This window comes from Choloepus didactylus, chromosome 3 (genome assembly GCF_015220235.1).
Source record: "Choloepus didactylus isolate mChoDid1 chromosome 3, mChoDid1.pri, whole genome shotgun sequence".
Taxonomy (NCBI): domain Eukaryota; kingdom Metazoa; phylum Chordata; class Mammalia; order Pilosa; family Megalonychidae; genus Choloepus; species Choloepus didactylus.
The window spans coordinates 92,359,748-92,377,106 of NC_051309.1; the positions used below are offsets into that span (position 1 = coordinate 92,359,748).

At 34.5% G+C, this 17,359-nt stretch overlaps 1 protein-coding gene and 1 pseudogene across 12 annotated transcripts in view; one reads left to right on the forward strand and one right to left on the reverse strand.

Moving 5' to 3' along the window:
• The window catches only part of ARHGAP24 (Rho GTPase activating protein 24), a 551,069-nt gene that overhangs the window by 419,453 nt on the left and 114,257 nt on the right, over positions 1 to 17,359 (forward strand). The window lies entirely within an intron of this gene.
• Positions 3,394 to 3,870, reverse strand: LOC119529618 (annotated as a pseudogene).

The following is a 17,359-nucleotide window of genomic DNA, read 5'->3' on the forward strand; positions in this document are numbered from 1 at the left end:
CTTTGATTGTGAGAAAGCTTGTCCCTGATTTTTTCAAAACAGTAAATTTCTGGGGAATTTCATGTATGAACCCAAACTATTGCCATATCATACCAATATCATTCCCCTTTTAACAATCACCTGGTAGGTGGTTCACGTCAAAGAAAAATGTACCAGAAGAGATTGTATTTTGAAAATATAATTTTATTTGTGAATATTACAAAAAATCCTCAGTAATTTAAATTAAAGATTTAATACTAATACATGGCATTAGTTTTCAAAATCTTTGACACTTTATAAAAGTGATTATTTTGGCAACTATCGTAACTGAGGTAACTTATCTCACAAAGGCACAATATACCTACGCTATAACACACATACACTCAGGGCAAAGCCCATCAATAAAAATAACAACTATACATATGTTTCAGATAATCTCATTATGTTTTCACTGGTTTAGGCCTACTTCTTGCCAGCCCTGATTAGTTTGCTTCATCTTGTAATATACCTGTCGGAATTACAGGTATTGTTCTGGAATTATCAGTATTGTCTTTAATCCTTCATTTCTTGGCAGTAATCTTTATAAACCATCTGTCCATTTTGTGAGAGCTAGTTTGTTAAAACAGAATGCTCTAATCCATTGCTTTGCTGAACTGGTGCCTACAAACTACAATATATTGAGTAAGCTAAAAGATAAAATACAAGCATAAGTACTCTACTTTCAATTCCTTTGCCTTGTGAACTTCCCCTCTTCCTCAAGATTCTCCATCCCCAGTAAGTGAAACCTGACCATCTATCACACGCCCTCAGGGCTGGTGCCAGTGTCGGTCTCAATTTAAACATTACTACTTTTAGATCTCTTCATTTTCTTCTATAAAAATAATATGAAATCAAGCTGTAATATATTTTTTTGTTAGAGAAGTTGTAGGTTTACAGAACAATCATGCATAAAATACAGGATTCCCATACACCTTCCCGGTGAAATCTTCCAGCACACAATGGATTATCTTGCTTGGCACCTTTGGTGTACCCACCCCTCTCTAGAAAACACCAACTCTAACCATCAGGGAACACATATAATCTCAGTCATACCTGACCATCGTGTAGGGCCTCCCAGTTACTGCTCTTGTTTGACCACTTCTTAATAAGCATAATTTATAGAAGTTTCTTTCATACTACTTATGAAAATAGCTGTGTCTTTGCAGTCAGTCAAATTCTAGTATTGTTCATTGGAAATTTCCTTTTATCTATAGAAAGATAATAGGTGAAAACTGACTTGTTTTAAAGGTTGACCTCCTTTTTCAATTACTACATCATTATCAATTCAATTTTCATGTAAATTTTCAGCTATAGTTGTTATTTCTCTATTCTAGCTAGTTGTACCTATTCCTATGCATCTATATCTATTAATATGTCTTTTGTTTTATCATAACTATATTTCATGATGGTGTACCTCTTTTTTTAACATTTTTTAAATATTTGTAATCTGTTGACCTGAATTAATAGTCTTTGTGATTGTTTTGAGGGATTTTTGTTTTTGTTGTTTTTTAGAAATAATATCAACTTTTATCCCCATTGTATATTTGTTGTTTAGTACAGGGTGGTTATACAAAAAAATCAAGATGAGTACTCAAGGTAATGGGATAGGTATTCATTTTTGAAACTTAAATTGGAATAAATATTTAAGACCATATTGGCATATTTGAATATATATTAAATATATTGAAATTAAGTAGGGCCAAACTATTAAAAAAGTTTTGTATCTAATAAAGACCTGTATTAGGTGTTTCATAAACTGTTTTAGAAAACTTATTAAACTTGCTCAGTCAATAGGGAGTTCCATGCATTTACATGTAAAGGAAAAGTTTGGGTCCATGATTGTGAAAACAGGATAATGTATAGAATATAGAGTTCTAGCACTTGATAATTACTTAAGTAAATATCAACTTAATCCACACCTAAAGATTTTATACTCTTTATTGGATGTTAAGATGGTTTAGGAAATAATCCTATTTTATGTAGCTAATTACTGCATAGCAGAGGAAAAATATCTTCATAATATCTAGCTGAATTATTTGTGGGTCTTGCAAGTCTCCTGTCATTTCAAGTGATTACAAGTACTCAAAAAATGCTTATTTTGTCATATTTAATTTTCAGTTATGTATGTATATAGACAGATATGTATATTTTTGATGTTGTATAACTCTCTTTAAAGACCAACTTACATAAAGTAGAGTTTTTAATATATGCAGCAAAATGGATGAATGCTCTCTATTAAAATTTTTGGAATATGCTAGTACAGTTTTTTTTTTTTATATCTTATACTCCCCAGTTTATTTTGAAAACAACCTTTTCTGATATATAGTCAAATGAATTTGAAATTACAGTTATCTCAAAGTACACAGAAATTACCTACATTCTCTTGTAAATGAAACAATAGTAAAAGAACATGTAACATATTATTTAAGGACTTCAATATAACAGAATTCTCTTTTTCCAGCTTTTTAAACTATTTTTTCCCATCTAAGCCAATATGTAATATTTGATATTTGGGTTTTATGTGCATATAAAACAGACACATTTGTCAAAGTGAGCATAAGATGAAACAGCAGACAGTGTTCTTTCTGGATATAAATTTTCAGAGGCAAGGTGGTCCAAATAGGAGCAAAAAACTGACTTTCTCATGAAATAAACCATATAAACAAAAATTAAGAATGATGCTAAAGATTTATTCCATAAATCGTTCTCTTTCCTATCCTTCTAACATATAACTGTGCACTCTGGGTATGTGTGAATCAGAATTCTTCCAATCAAGATTATGAACTCCTATGACTACAGATATCTAATTCAATAAAAGGCCCTGGGGTAAAAAGAGAGGTGGTGTAGGTGAATAGAGACACTTGTCCATCCAGTTATAAATATCGACTTAATAAAGAGGTAGATTATTTAAAAGTCTCAAAGGGCTCAGATATTGACTTCGGCCTGAAAGTGATGTTTTAATTATTTAGTGAGATCATAATTAAGCATATTAGGATGCTAGCCATCACTGGATTAGTACCTTAAGGTTAAACATTGGAAGGAAATGATTGTTACAAAACACACACAAAACAAAAACTATTTTGTTTTTTCCACTATTTTTGTAATTGTAGCAAGATAAGTGATCCAATTTGTTTAAGAACATTTAATGTGCTCCATAAACTGTCTGAATCAAAGATTTTTAATTCTTCTGCCAAACACAAAATTGATTTCCATCTACAATTATTTTTTAAGATAAAAAAACAATGTCAATTGAAAAAAAAGTTGCGACCTTGAGCTGTGAAACATTACACTTTTAACACACTGACTGAAAAACCTAGAAAGATCACTGTAAAGTTATGAATCATTGTTGACCTTCACCAATGAATGGATGCAACTTTACTGTGACTTCTCCAAAAATGCTTTGCAGGACCTAACACACTGCTGATTCACAGTCTCAAAGTTGGAGTCATTCCCATAATAGGGATCTTCAGTAATAAGTTGTTTTTGTGGATACTAGCTCCTAAGTAGTTCAGTTTTTGCTCCGCAGTTTTTAACTTCACTACCTTTTCTATTCAAGTCTCTCAGATTGCTTTTATCCATACATAGCATATAATCAAATGTGGCAGAGTCTTCTTTGGTAACCTTCCAGGCAACATGATTCATAGGAATATCGTGCTTCTTCATGCAATTTTGCCTTTGATAATCAGGAGGGTTTCCTATCTCATAAATGGATGTTGCGGCTCTGTCTATCCTCCAATTATCTGAAATATTTTTATCAGTTACAAGTTTTCTGAAAACTGCTTCCACAATGGGTGATTGACAAATGTTACCCAGACATACAAACAGCACTGACTCGGGCGGCTGTGCCGCCATCTTCTCAGGTGCAAAGAGAGGCACAGAGTGCGGTCAATTATTTTTTAAAATGTAGCCACAGCAAGTGTATAACCTACATTTATGTACACTATAGAAGACAAAGTTGGTCAACCAGTTTTTTTAAGTTACAATTAATATCAATTACTTTTGTTTTTAGCATCTTTTGAGATAAAGAAGAAAAATTCTGCATTAGGACCCCCATTAATAAATGTCAAGTAATTAGTGGTCATTAGTACATGAAAGTCTAGTCAGGCTCAGATAATATATTTAGCCACTCTTGAAGTGGTCCTAAATGATATATTTTTAAAAATCTGTATTCACATTTTTTATCTCTTATCTTGGAATAAAATATGCAAACTTTGTCATTTCTGCATCTTACATAATCCATTTGTTTCATTGTAGAAGTCCAAAATACCCATTATCACAGGTCATCTTACTTTCTTTACTGTTTTCCTCCAGATGTATCCTGTAAGAAGTTAATAATAAAACTGCAATTTTTAAGTTTCCTCCCCATCTCTGATATAATATTTCTCTCACATTATGGCTATTCTCCACACGATCTTGAATTTTTCTCCTTTAGCCGAGCTTTATGATATAGGTGTCACCTTCATGAAAGCATTGAAGAAACTCTATAAAAACATGGAATGAAAAATTGACAAGGCACTCAATCTCTGCTGAGCAATTCAACTGAACACAGTACCAAAGTTTTCAATGCTTAATAAAATATTACAGAGGATGGCTGCTGAATAAAGGAGTTTGAATCTCATTTTGAGAATGAATATTTAGAAAGAGAGCATGTGTATATATTTTACAGGCGCAAACTATGTCTAGGAAGGAGGGAAGTATTATATTTGACATTTTTGCATGAAATTTCAACATCATGATCTTGTTCTATGCATTTTTTCCAGGATGACATAGTTGATAAAATTGGGTTCCAGGAGCATATCAGTTAAATTATGTTCATTCTGAAAATTATTCTTTGGGGATATTTTTTGCATTAAATATAATGAGACATGGTTTACTTCTTTATAACACATTGCCTACCTTCATATTTCCTGGAGATTTGCTAATCTCACCATATAGCTTATATATGTTTACATAAATGCAACAAGTGGTATTGACCATAGAAGTGTTACCTTATGAATCAAATTAGGGAAATTAGTAAAATAATAAAAATTAGTAAAAAAAATAGTAAAATTAAAATTTAGGCTTCCAGTGAAATAATTATTTTGGTTTACCTTTATATTCTTAAAGTTGTTAAATTGCCATTCTTTTGAAGTTGTGAGATTGTGCTCTTTATCTTATACAACTGTGTCATCCAAAATAAAAATAACATATTTTCAAGTATAAATATGTATTATGATTATAATAGCAAATGAAAATGACATAAAATAATATTTATGATAAGGATATTAACCAAAATAGCAAGAGAAATCACGATCAAGGGTGGGGGAAATATCTTCATTTTGCTAAATTTCATCATGTTCTGAAGGACTTTTTAGTCAGAGAAAACATGAAAGATTACAGACTTGGAACAAAAATAAGGCTAAGAATCTTCAAGGCTCAGCATAAATTGTAAAATTCAGTACCTACTTATTTCCCCTTAAACATAATTTTGAAGTTTAGTTCAGTTTTAGGCCCAAATCAAAGGAATTACACAATTACTAAATGTAAAACACTTTAAGCCCTTCAAAACATATGGCGTCTTCTAAAACTTCTGAATTGTATGTAAGTGATATTCTACTTTGCTAATTTTCTAAAGATATTTACAAGTATGATGAAATCTTGATACTTTGATACCCAATCCACACCTCTAAAATGAAGTCTAAATTCTCCTGGAGTTTGAAGTCTTGAAGTTGTCATCAGATATTGTCAATAAAGAAGGGGTATGAATTTGAATTAAGTTGAAATAGGAACTACAGGATAAGACAAAAACAATGTCCCATGTTAAGGACCTATGTTCATAAAAGTGAAGGACAGGTATCTCAGGAAGATTACGAAATATGGTCAATCTGGACAATCAGATAAGAATTGGAGGAAGCACTACCAAAAGCATAATCTTGTCCCAAATATGAATGCTGAAGTTACAGAGCATGCATTTCAGAATAACTCATCATACCATTTTGGCAATTAGTAAATGGGTTTATACACTTATTCAACAAATATACTCTGAGTATCTATTATGAATTCTGAGATTATGGTCATGAATAAGACACACTTGGTCCCTGCTCTAGTGGATTTTACATTCTAGTGAGATAAACAGGAAATGGATGAATGAAAGAATAAATAAATACTTGAATAACAAATCATTGAAAGGGTTATGAATAAAATAGATTAGTTGTTATTCATACAGAATGATGAACAAGGACAATGAATCCTAAGTAACCTTATCTATATTTGTCATATTTTTATACTCCTTAGTCATATTGGTCCCTTAGAAAAAGAAATGGCCTAAGGAACCTTTGTTATATTGGAATTTGGAGTATGAAGGGGATGTAAAAATCAGAGGACCACACTTCAGGAATTTTATTAATGAATTTCACAGTTAAGTCAGGAGTTCATACTAGATTGTTTTCCCAACCCCATTATCTGATTAGTAATGGAAAAGATATAGACCCTGGAGCTAGATATGGGCTCCAAACCTAAGTCTGTCATTTATTAGGTGTGTGAGTTTGTTAAACTTTTAAGTTTGTTGAATCTCAGTTTCCTCTATTTTATGTGGAAATATTATCAATCTTCTTTATGAATTAGATAACATTATATATGCAAACTTTTTATTCCCTAGTAGTCTTAATGAATAGCAGTTTTCTCCCATTTTTCCTTTCTATGACTCTTTATTCTTCATTAGGCCCCTCTGATAATTAACACAACACCATTAGGAGTTAGGAGATCAAACTTCCAGCTCTGCTACTAGCTAGTTTTTCAGGTCCTTGGCCATTTCATTAAACCCTTTTCTTCCCTAGTTTCTGGTCTGTAAAATGAAGAATTTGAGCACAATCATCTTTGTGATTCATCTATATTCCATTTATTTTTATTATAAATATTGAAAAATTTGAGTGAAATGTCTAAGAATGAGGATGGGGAAAGAAAGAAGTGATAAATAAGGAAGATTTAATTTAAAAAAAGATTTTTCGAGCTTGTGCATTTTATACTTTACTAAAATGTTCAAAAAGTATTGCTTGAGCATTTACTGTGCTGGGCACCTTGCTAAAAGTTATAGTAAAGGTAAGTGCGATGCAGTTCTTATCTATACCTGGGGCTCAAGTTTAATACCTGGCAGTTTCTAATGACAGCAACACATAGGGTAAGTGAGGACAGATCAGGAACCTGGCATAATTCCTACCTTTAGAGCCATACAAGGCCCAGGTGACCACCAGCCTATTGAGTCTATCAAGGTGCAGTGTCCACATGGTCAAGAGATTCAGGCAGCAGTTAGTAGAGGTATTCCAAGAGAATGTAGGGAATTCCTAATAGGAGGCTGGAATGTAGCAATGGAGAATACAAAGGTTCAATGCTGGTCTCAAATGATGTCAGAATGAGTCTGTGATTACCCAAACCCCAGCTACTGGACTGAGGTCCTGGAGTAGAACTAGAGTGTCCAAGGAGAGCCAAACAAATACCAAAACAGACTTGAGACCAGGGTGTAGGGCAAGATACAATCAGGACTGCATAGGACGCAATGCCCTGCCCTGGAGTTACTGTCTGGGAGAGGAAGTAGTACCTTGCAATACTGACCCAGATTTGTGAGGAAAGACATTGAATGCATTTAAGTACCCCCTACCTTGTGTGTGGAAGGTCTGGGCAAAGCAGATCAGCACCAATAGTTCTGGAGAACCAAGGGATTTAGAGGCGGGGCAGTGAGCAGGACTGACACCTGTCTTCCTCCAATCTTACTAGTGAGTAGGAGGGCTGCACGCAAAGAAGAATTTGGTAAAGACCATTAGAAACATCCAAAAGAGGAGCTTCAAAAGGTGGAAGGATCCTTTCCAGCTTAAAGGGGTTTTAATAAACAAGGTTTGAAGGAGATAGGGAGAATTTTGATAGGTTATTGTGATTTTCAGCCCTGGCTAAATACTGGAACACCTGAATCAGTTGGGTTGATTGTAAAACCTGTTTTAATATGGTTCCTCTCCATTCTGGGTGATTTCAATACACAGCAAAGGCTGACGGAGCACCATGATAGAAGACTGTTTCAGTTAGTGGGGATGCCTGGAACAAAGACCCAGAGACAATGAACAGAGCTTATTCAGGGGCCAGAGAGTCATTTTGCTGGTACAGGTGCTGGGGTATATGTGCTGGGATGTTACACTCAGAGAGGGAAAATAATGCATTTTTACATTACAAAGAGGGCCAATGGCAAAGCCTTGAAAAACTAAATTAGGAGAAATGAAGAAATCAAAATAATAGAAGGTCTGGGAGCCAATAGAAGTGAGAGTCTCTGGAGAAGAGCTATGGTCAAAGAGTGAAAAACTCAAACACAAATAAACAAGTCAGGAAAAGATAACACAAATTGAGAAGCCATGCAAACTTTATCTTTTCCTGCTTTTCTATCTTAGAGGGTTAATGAATAGCAGGCTCTGCTTGTTCCAGTTTTACTATGTGTTAATTTTTCATGCATGTTTAATGAAAAACACTCTATGTCTTAGTGTCTTTATTTATAAAATAGAGATTTAAAAACAACAATAAAAACTCCCACTGTTGTTTTGAGAGCAAGTATGTAGAAGCTCTACTTACAGCGTCAGGTCTTACAAAAAGTAAAAGGTACTGTAAGAACATGTAGGTTAAAATATAACTGTTAATAACAAAAACTTACTATTTATTTCATTAACACTCTCAACCTCCCCAATCATTATTTAGATACTCAGCTATTCCATTTTATGTAGTCTGTTTTTCAAAGAAGTTTTGCTCAAACTTTCTCAAACAAATCCTTTTTAGGCACTATCTGATCTTAGAAGATTCCAGTCCATTCAAATAAGAAGATGCTAAAAAGCTAATGAGGGGGAAAAAAAAAAAAAACAGCTTTTGCCTGCTTTGATTTTAAAGGCCACAAGAACATAAACCACTTCAAAGCCTGTCTTTTAATCTCCTCATTGTTGAACCCTTTGTTGTGAAGGGACAGGGGGTGTGATTTTTTTATCCCTGTAATCAGTTTCTGTCAAGACTAGCTTTCTTTTTTGTTTTGTTTTGTTTTTTGTTTTTTGTTTTTGTTTTTGTTTTTGTGTTATTTTTAATATTTTTATCTTGAAATATTTTTGAATTTACAGGACAGTTACAAAAATAATACAAACCCCATACATAGAACTCCAAATACCCCTACTCCCCTGCCCGAATAGGCAGATCCACCAATATCAACATTTTGCCACATTTGCCATAGCATTTTATCTATCTGTCTATCTATCTATCTATCATCTATCCATTCATTTTCTGAACACTTGAGTGTAGGTTGTGTACATCGTGCTTCTTGGAAACCCTACACCCATTATGCATTGATTCCCCACTCCCCCTGCTTCCTGCCCCTGACAATCTGTAAGGGCTAGCTTTCTAAACATTTGTTAAGGGGAAGTTACAAAAGTATTACGTGTGGTCACTGGTCTCTCACCCTCAGCTGATAAAAGGAGAGATGGGTGTGAAGCCAGCAAACCTCCATTCTGGTTTAGCCTTCCTCTAAAGGTCTATAAACTAACCTCCAGGCATCTTCTTACCCACTCCTATAATGAAGGAAGATTTAATTTGAAACTGTTTAGTTGTGGAATGTTTGACTTTCTTCTAGAAAATAAGGAAGGTAAAATCATTTATTTTTTTCCCCTTATTCTAGAAATATTTGGAAGCTGGTAAAGAAATCTAGGGGTTGGAGGTGGGAGTTTAGATTTCAGAGAGAAATTGTTGCATAAACTAAAATTGTTAGTCTTGTTATTTCAATTTTCTAGCTCTTGCCTTCACAAATAAATTTTGTGTGTAAATATAATGTCTAGAAATGTCCACTTTCTACACAGTATATGTGATAAAAAATGGGTTTGAAAATGCCTTGTGTAGGTTCTTTATATCTGCCAAGAAATATAAAGAAATCTCAAGAGTGATCTGAAGTCACCATGTGGAAGCAAGCAAAAAAGTGAGACATGACAGTCCTTTTCTTGTTTAAGTCAATTAGCCTTTCTTTGGTGTTCAGATTTATTCATTATGAGCCAATGCATCTGAGGAAGGAATTTAAGGATTTGGTTTCTTTGTGGTACATATTAGATTCATTAGGATTCTTTTTTGTAGAGTTTAATGTTTGTGTATGTGGTCTTGGTAATTGTGTTTTAAATTAAGTTGTATATAGCTCCCCTAGCCTTTTTGGTTGTAATTAGGACAGCCTAATTTAGGTTTATATTTGCTTCTGGAAACTTGGTGTATATTTATAGATTTTTAAACATATGTTTTTATTTGTACCCTTTTTAATTGTGCTCTTTGAGTTGGGTCTATTTTACAAATTCTAATTTAGAGTAGATTTTCTGTAGAAACCTGTAAATAACTATTGAATCCTGCCCAGTTTGTGGATTTTATTAACTTTCTCAGAGAACACAATAATGCATTTTTAGAATTTTCAAGGTTATCTTTTTGTAAGGTTATTCAGTGTCTCTGAAATTTAAGAAGATGAATTATAACAAAAGTATCATTTGATCATATATTTTGTGGCTTATATTCTAAAATATTAGACAACACTATGAATTTATAATACCTATTTCTATCTTTTTGAGTTATTTCTGGTAAGCTGAGGAAATGATATTTCTTGAGCTTTTCATATGCTTCCACATATTTGATAATTTTTCATATATGAAACTATAATGGTGCAGTGATATGATTAGTAGAGTGGTCATTTCTCATAACATCTGGACCTTTTTATTATTTAAATCTAGAGTTAGAAGGGGTATATTATGTTGGCTGATATTTTATTGATTATATTTAATCACTAAGAGAACAAAATTCTAGTTAACTAATGTGCTGCCTGGAATAAGAATCCTATACTTAAAAGAAGTTTGAAATGTAATGTCATAGCCAATTTAATTGTTGCACTTGTCCAATAAATTGAAAATACGTACCAATCAAAATCACAACAGCATTGCAACTGTTTTAGTGCTGCAGAGATTCTGAATTATATTATGTTATTGCAAAGCACCTTTGGGGAGTTAGGTTCATGTTTATCTTTAATTTAGCAGTGGTTGAACTCAGAAGTAATTCTTTTTTTTTTTTTTTTTTTTTTTTTTTTTACAGCAAACTTTATCTTTTATTGTTCCCCATTTGTTTTCCATGTTTTTCTGGAAATTCCATCTCAGTGCCTGCCTTCCTCTCTCTAATTTTTTTTTATTAATTTTATTTTGAAATGAATTCAAACTTACAGAAACAGTTGCAAAAACAATACAAACCCGATACACAGAACTCCAGCATACCCCGACCCCCCTCCCCTGATACCCCGATCCACCAACTTTAACATCCTGTCACAATGTTTCTTTCTTTCCCTCCCTCCCTCCCTCCCTCCCTATCATCCATCATATTATTGCTCTGTCTTCTGAACATATGAGAGCAAGCTGCACACATCCTTGAACAGTTTAATTCACATATACGTTTCCCATGAACAAGAACATTCTTTTATGCAATCCCATTAAGCGCAGCTAAGAAGTTCAAGAAATTCAACATTGATACAAAGCTTACATTCTATATTTCCTTTTTTTCCTTTCTTATGTCCCAACTGTGTCCCTTTGAGCCTCCTCTCCTCCATCCTCAGATCCTATCCAAGATCATCCTTGGCATTTAATTGTGTAATTCATTTTTGAGGGCCCAAGATAATCTTTAGGAAACCATGTTTTAGCAAAGTTTAATGATTGTTAGTATCCATTGTCTAACAACATAATAATTTATGTACTGTAATCTGGTAAACTTCATAGAACAATCATAAAACATTTTTATTTAGTGAAACAGAAATTTTAACTTGTGTACCAGTGAGCTGCCCCATAGGTAGAATATCCCTTTCATTTTCAGTTTTAATGCTGACTCCAAGTTAACATTCTCATGACATGTGAGAGCTTCACAGACAAATCATCAGTGCACCAAAAGATAGTCCTGAAAGTACTAAGCCTTATTATTGTAGATCAAGAATGTGTGTCTCTTCTGGACTCCCTCCTAAAATATTCTTGGGTTTATGCTACCTAAATTGACTGAGAAGAAGGGAATGGAAAGCTGTCATTTGATGTTTATTTTCTAGTTGGCACTTTAAGAATTGATATATATTTCTAGAGATTTGAAAGTGTTAATTGAATTGTTTGCTTGCAAATAAGTAAATTCATTAATTATTGAAATCATGTCATAAAGCACAGAAAACACTAAAACTATTGAGGGTAGACCAGGTTTCTTTTTTCCCTAAGATTTACCAGTATAATAGTTTATCTCCTACACTCACACAGATATAAACATGTATGTTTCGATATAAGATAGTGATTAAACAAGGATGGCTCATATGGGTGGTATGTTTATACCATGCATAGAGATTATTCTTGATCACTACAGAGTCATTTACAGGTTCCATCATATATAAGCTGTTGACCTTGTCTTTTGCCTTGATCACACTATAGGCCAGATAATGTTTGAACTGAATAGCTTTGGTATAATTTTTTAACAACAGATTTATAGAAATAATTATATGTGATATGGAAAAGAAAATTTCAATAAAAGAAAGAGTAATGTTTACAGCTTCATGAACTTCATCATCCAGATGTATTTTGGTCAATTTGAGTAAATTGCTTTGGGCAGCGATTGTTATACCAATCAAAGAAAAAAAAATGAAAGTTTAGTCTTTTAAATTAAGTTATTGTTTTAAGAGAATGGATATCCTATATCACTCATGCAGAAAAAATGCCAGAACTTTTAATTAAACAAAGTTTAAGTTCTGTCTGGACACAGAGTAATACTGTAACAGGAGCCTTTCTGGCCATTCCTACTGAGAAAGTGTTTACATTGGTAGTAACCTGCAGGATGAACAGAGAGGCAGAATTCTCACATTTATGGAATGCATCACCCATTTAAGTTAAATGAAAATAAACTATAACTTTTAAGCCTTCCTCATTAGCAAAAATGTAATTAACAGTAGTAAATGTAATTAACAGATGAAGTATTGTATTTAGGAAGACATCTCAATTAAAAAAATAGCTCTCATTATTTCCTTTTTAATGTGAGACCTTATGAAATTAAAATTAAAAAATGAAAAACAAAAACCTTTCCTTCTGTAATCTGCAAGAATTAGAGGATTACCTGTGCATAGTTGTAACAAGGTGGTTCTATGGCTGAAATGTCAAAGAGCTTAGATAACAACGCATCTTCTTTCAGTAGCTATTTAGCTGCTTATCTACTGGTGTTTCCAAAGCAAAGTGGATGGATTACCAAGAGAAAACTCAAGGTATCTCATTGTTTAAAGTATTGCACATTAATTCTCCTGAACTTTACACAGCAACTGAAATGGCCTCATCTATAAATAATGCCATACTTGCTGGTATTTCTATCATTTGCAGCTTATTCTAGTAAAAGTATCCCCAACACAATACTTCTTAATCCCCCCCAAATGGCTGATACTTACACAAATCATCTGAGTCCTGGCAGAATCTTGTATTGGCTTTCTAAGACTTTCATTGCTGTTTCTTTCTTTTTTTATTGCCTCTTCTTTCTTCTTCTTTTTTTTTATCCTTGAGTGAAAATGGGGCTACAACGTTCATTTTCTTGTGAAGGATGTATGTGTAGACTCTTCCCAATCATGCTGTTAGGGCTGTAGGAAAGCAAAGCTTCCCTGTTACAGAAAGCCCACCTAAGCAAATGAATCACTAGACTGCTGAAAGGTCTGTCAGGGCCAATCACTGTCTTTCCTCTTAGACGTAAATTAACAATGACACCTAATCATTAGCATTTACTGAGCGTAGAATAAAGATAACTATTTTATTACCAATGCTTTCATCACTGAAGGTTTACCCTGCTCCTGACTTGCTGTTAACTTTACTTTTCCTTTTTACTCTTCCTCTTCCTTTTTTGTTGGTCATTAAACAAAACTTTACTGACTTTTTATCATGGCAGAATTTGTGCTAGGGGCTGAGAATACAAAGATTGCTATGACACTTTCCCTGCAATTAAGTTGCCAGCAACTTGGTGGTAGAGACAGATATGTAAGCAAAATAACTATCTGCTGTGAGTATGGGGTATGCACAAACCTAGTCACAGAGGAGGGATCAATTAACTCTGTCTAGGATAGTTAGCAAAACTATATGGAAAGTGAACATTTAGATAGATCTTACAAGGGAAACAAAAATAAACATGTACTCAGGCAACGGCAGCTAGAACAGTAGGTCTCGAAAATTCAGGTTGGGAAGAGTGAGTTTGGGATTGAAAGTAGGGATGGAAACTTTTTGGGGGCCAGATTGTTAAGGGCTTTGTGTCACTCTAGAACTGAGAAACTTATTCTCTGATGATGGATTGATATCAAAGATTTTTACACAGAGGAATTATAAAATTGAATCTATGAAAATAGTACATAAAATCCTTCAGGGTTGGGACCTTGTTTCATTAACTTCTGAATCCCAGAACAGAGTGGGCACTCAATAAATAAACATTTACCAAATGTACGTCCTACATGGAGTCAACTTGGTGGTTGGAATGAGTGAAGATATCAGAGATATTGGCACCCTGAGGAGGCAGTTGTAGCAATGGGGTGAGAGATAATGACACCCCAGGGCAGCAGGAGTCAGTTTGGTCAGGGGTGAAAACTGGAGGGAGATTTCAGAGATAAAAATGACAGGGCTAACCACTGATTTGGTGTGGGTACTGAGGGGAGAGAGTAAAAGTTTCTACAATGGGCAAGGTTTCTACAAGGGGACTAGAGGTAAGGACTTCCAAACAAGACAAGAAAGGCAAGGAGAAATACATGTTCGGGGGTGAAGAATATGATAATTATTTAGAGATAGTCTGTGACTGAAGTCAATGTAGTATATCTGAATGGTGAAGAATGATGAAAGGTGGGGATGTAAAATTAGGAACCATCACCCTAGTCAAGCCACAGGAGCAAATGAGCATCCTCAGAAAAAGGCTCACACAAGAAGAAGGCAGTCTTCTACTGTGGGGAGGGGAGAGGAAAATGTATCAGAGGAAATAAGAGGAAATAGCCCACTCTCTCTTCTCCTTCTTTTACTCTATGACAAACATTCTTCTGTTGATCTTTTAAGGTGCAACAGACGCGTCAAGATCAGAAAAATATGATTTGACAGTGGGAGTCTAGTTTATTTTTCTCTGTCAAATCTAGCTAAAGTTGAGTCACTTAGGTATTTAATGATAACTGATAACCAGAACTCAATTTATTCATTAAAATATTTAGCAGCCCAGATATATAGGACCCAATTTATTTATTTATTGCTGCCAAATCTCCATAAGGAATAAGCTGTAATAGTATTTGATACCAAAGACTTTAGAACCAGATCTGCCACAGCCTATAAAAATGTATTTATCAGTACTACTATATGTTGTTAAATTTTTTCCAATTTTGGCCATGGGATCTTTTTCAGCTGTGCCATTTATCTTTGATATATTCCCATCATTGATGGTTTTACTTTAGCACCTACTTACTTTCTGGTACGTTAAGATGCTCTGGGCTCTTCTTGTATATTTCTTACCCCAGTCTTTGAGTCATCATTTCTACAAGGAAACTTCTTGGAAGATGGTATAAAAACCAGGCCTGGGTGCTATCTGGACTCCTTGATTCTGGGACCTCAGGGCCCTTTCCACAGAGAATAAGAAAATACATGTGTGTATACTAACCTGCACACATACACATATCCATAAATATTTCTACCTTCAGCCCTCTGTATATATATTAACCTACTCATGAGTTTGTGCTGATGTTGGTAACTCTAAACCATTACCACACAGAGGATGTGGGGCAAGATGGCAGAGTGATGAGATGTTAGTTCTAGTCACTCTTTTGGGGCAGTTGGTAGATTGCTAGGAACTGTGTGGGTCAGATGCGGCAGAGGAATTTGAGCTTGGACATACTTCATACAACACTAACTAATGTGTGGATCAGCTGAGACCAGCAAAATCTGTAAGTTCTCCTTGCCAGGGGGCCCATGCCCCTCCCTGCCAGACACAATCTGAAGGGAGGAGGGGCCATTGGTGCTGGGAATGAGGAGAGAGAACAGCAGTTGCAGCACTGATGAAGAAACTAAGACTGCTGAACAGAAACTCCAACAATAGATAAACTGAGACCAGGCACCAGAGACTCTGTGAGCAGTCAGCCTGGTGGAGAGGAGATAGGGTATGGCAAAATCGGCAAAAGAAAAAATCAAAACAAAGAGTTTTGGAGTTGGCATTAAACATAATATGGAGAAGGGCCAGACTGAAACAGAATCAGGCACATATGCAAACCAGGGGGACAGGGCCCTTCCCTGAAAAGCTGGTTTTCTGGTTTCTTGATTGTTCCTTAATTGCCTCCAACTCCTTGTCTTTTTGCATTTCAATAGCCTATCAGAACTGCAAAGACTGAATAAAAAGACTTTTCTTTAAATAGTCTAAAAAAAAAAAATGTATTTATGCTATGACCAATTTCTCATGTTAAAAGCACTTAACACAATTACCCAAGGGAAGAGTCTGTCCTGGGCTCCAATCAGCAGGACACTCATGAAAGACACACACAAAAAAAGTCATGCAATTCATTCCATGTACTCTCCACAACTGAGTTTTCCATCTTCCACGTTTGTTTGTTTTCCCTACCAAAACAAAACCAAAAAACTTTTTTGGGTGAATGCTCTCATTTTTATGCAACTGTTGATGTTGGATTGTCTGTATAAATAATGTTTAAGCATGTAATTCATATTTCTAATTTCTAGTATTCTTGATACATACCCAGCCTGACATCTATCTCTGTCATTTTTTAAATCAGAGTGGCTCCTACACACAAATGGGACAGTGTATGGAAAAAGAATAAGTTAATGGGAATTTTGCTTAACTAGTATATGTAAGACCAATGATCAACAAACCAGCTTCAAAAAGTATAGTGCTAGATCATTCATTCTCATGGTATTTCTTAGCATTCATTTTTGTCTTTTTCCCACTCTTTGGGACCCTGAATTTGATATTGTTTCTAGGCTGTCTTCCTGATGATGTAGAAATTTAATGTCAGTTCCCGAAACCTATCTGAAAGATTTATAGGTCATTTGTCTCTTCCAGAGGTTGCTTATAGATATCACAAACTGTAGTGATCAATTACATCGGTTCCATGGTAGAGAGTACTTCAATGTAAAGTTAATGGCTCCATGACTAAATGCATAAGAATGACAGCTTTATTGAAACAAAAACTCAAGAACGGGAAAAGCCTCCACTCCTGATTAAGTACATAAACCTCAATATTAGGTGTAGCTGCATAAATAGAATATTTGGTGGGCTATTTAAACCAGATTTAAGTTTGAAATGATACAGTTGCAACCAA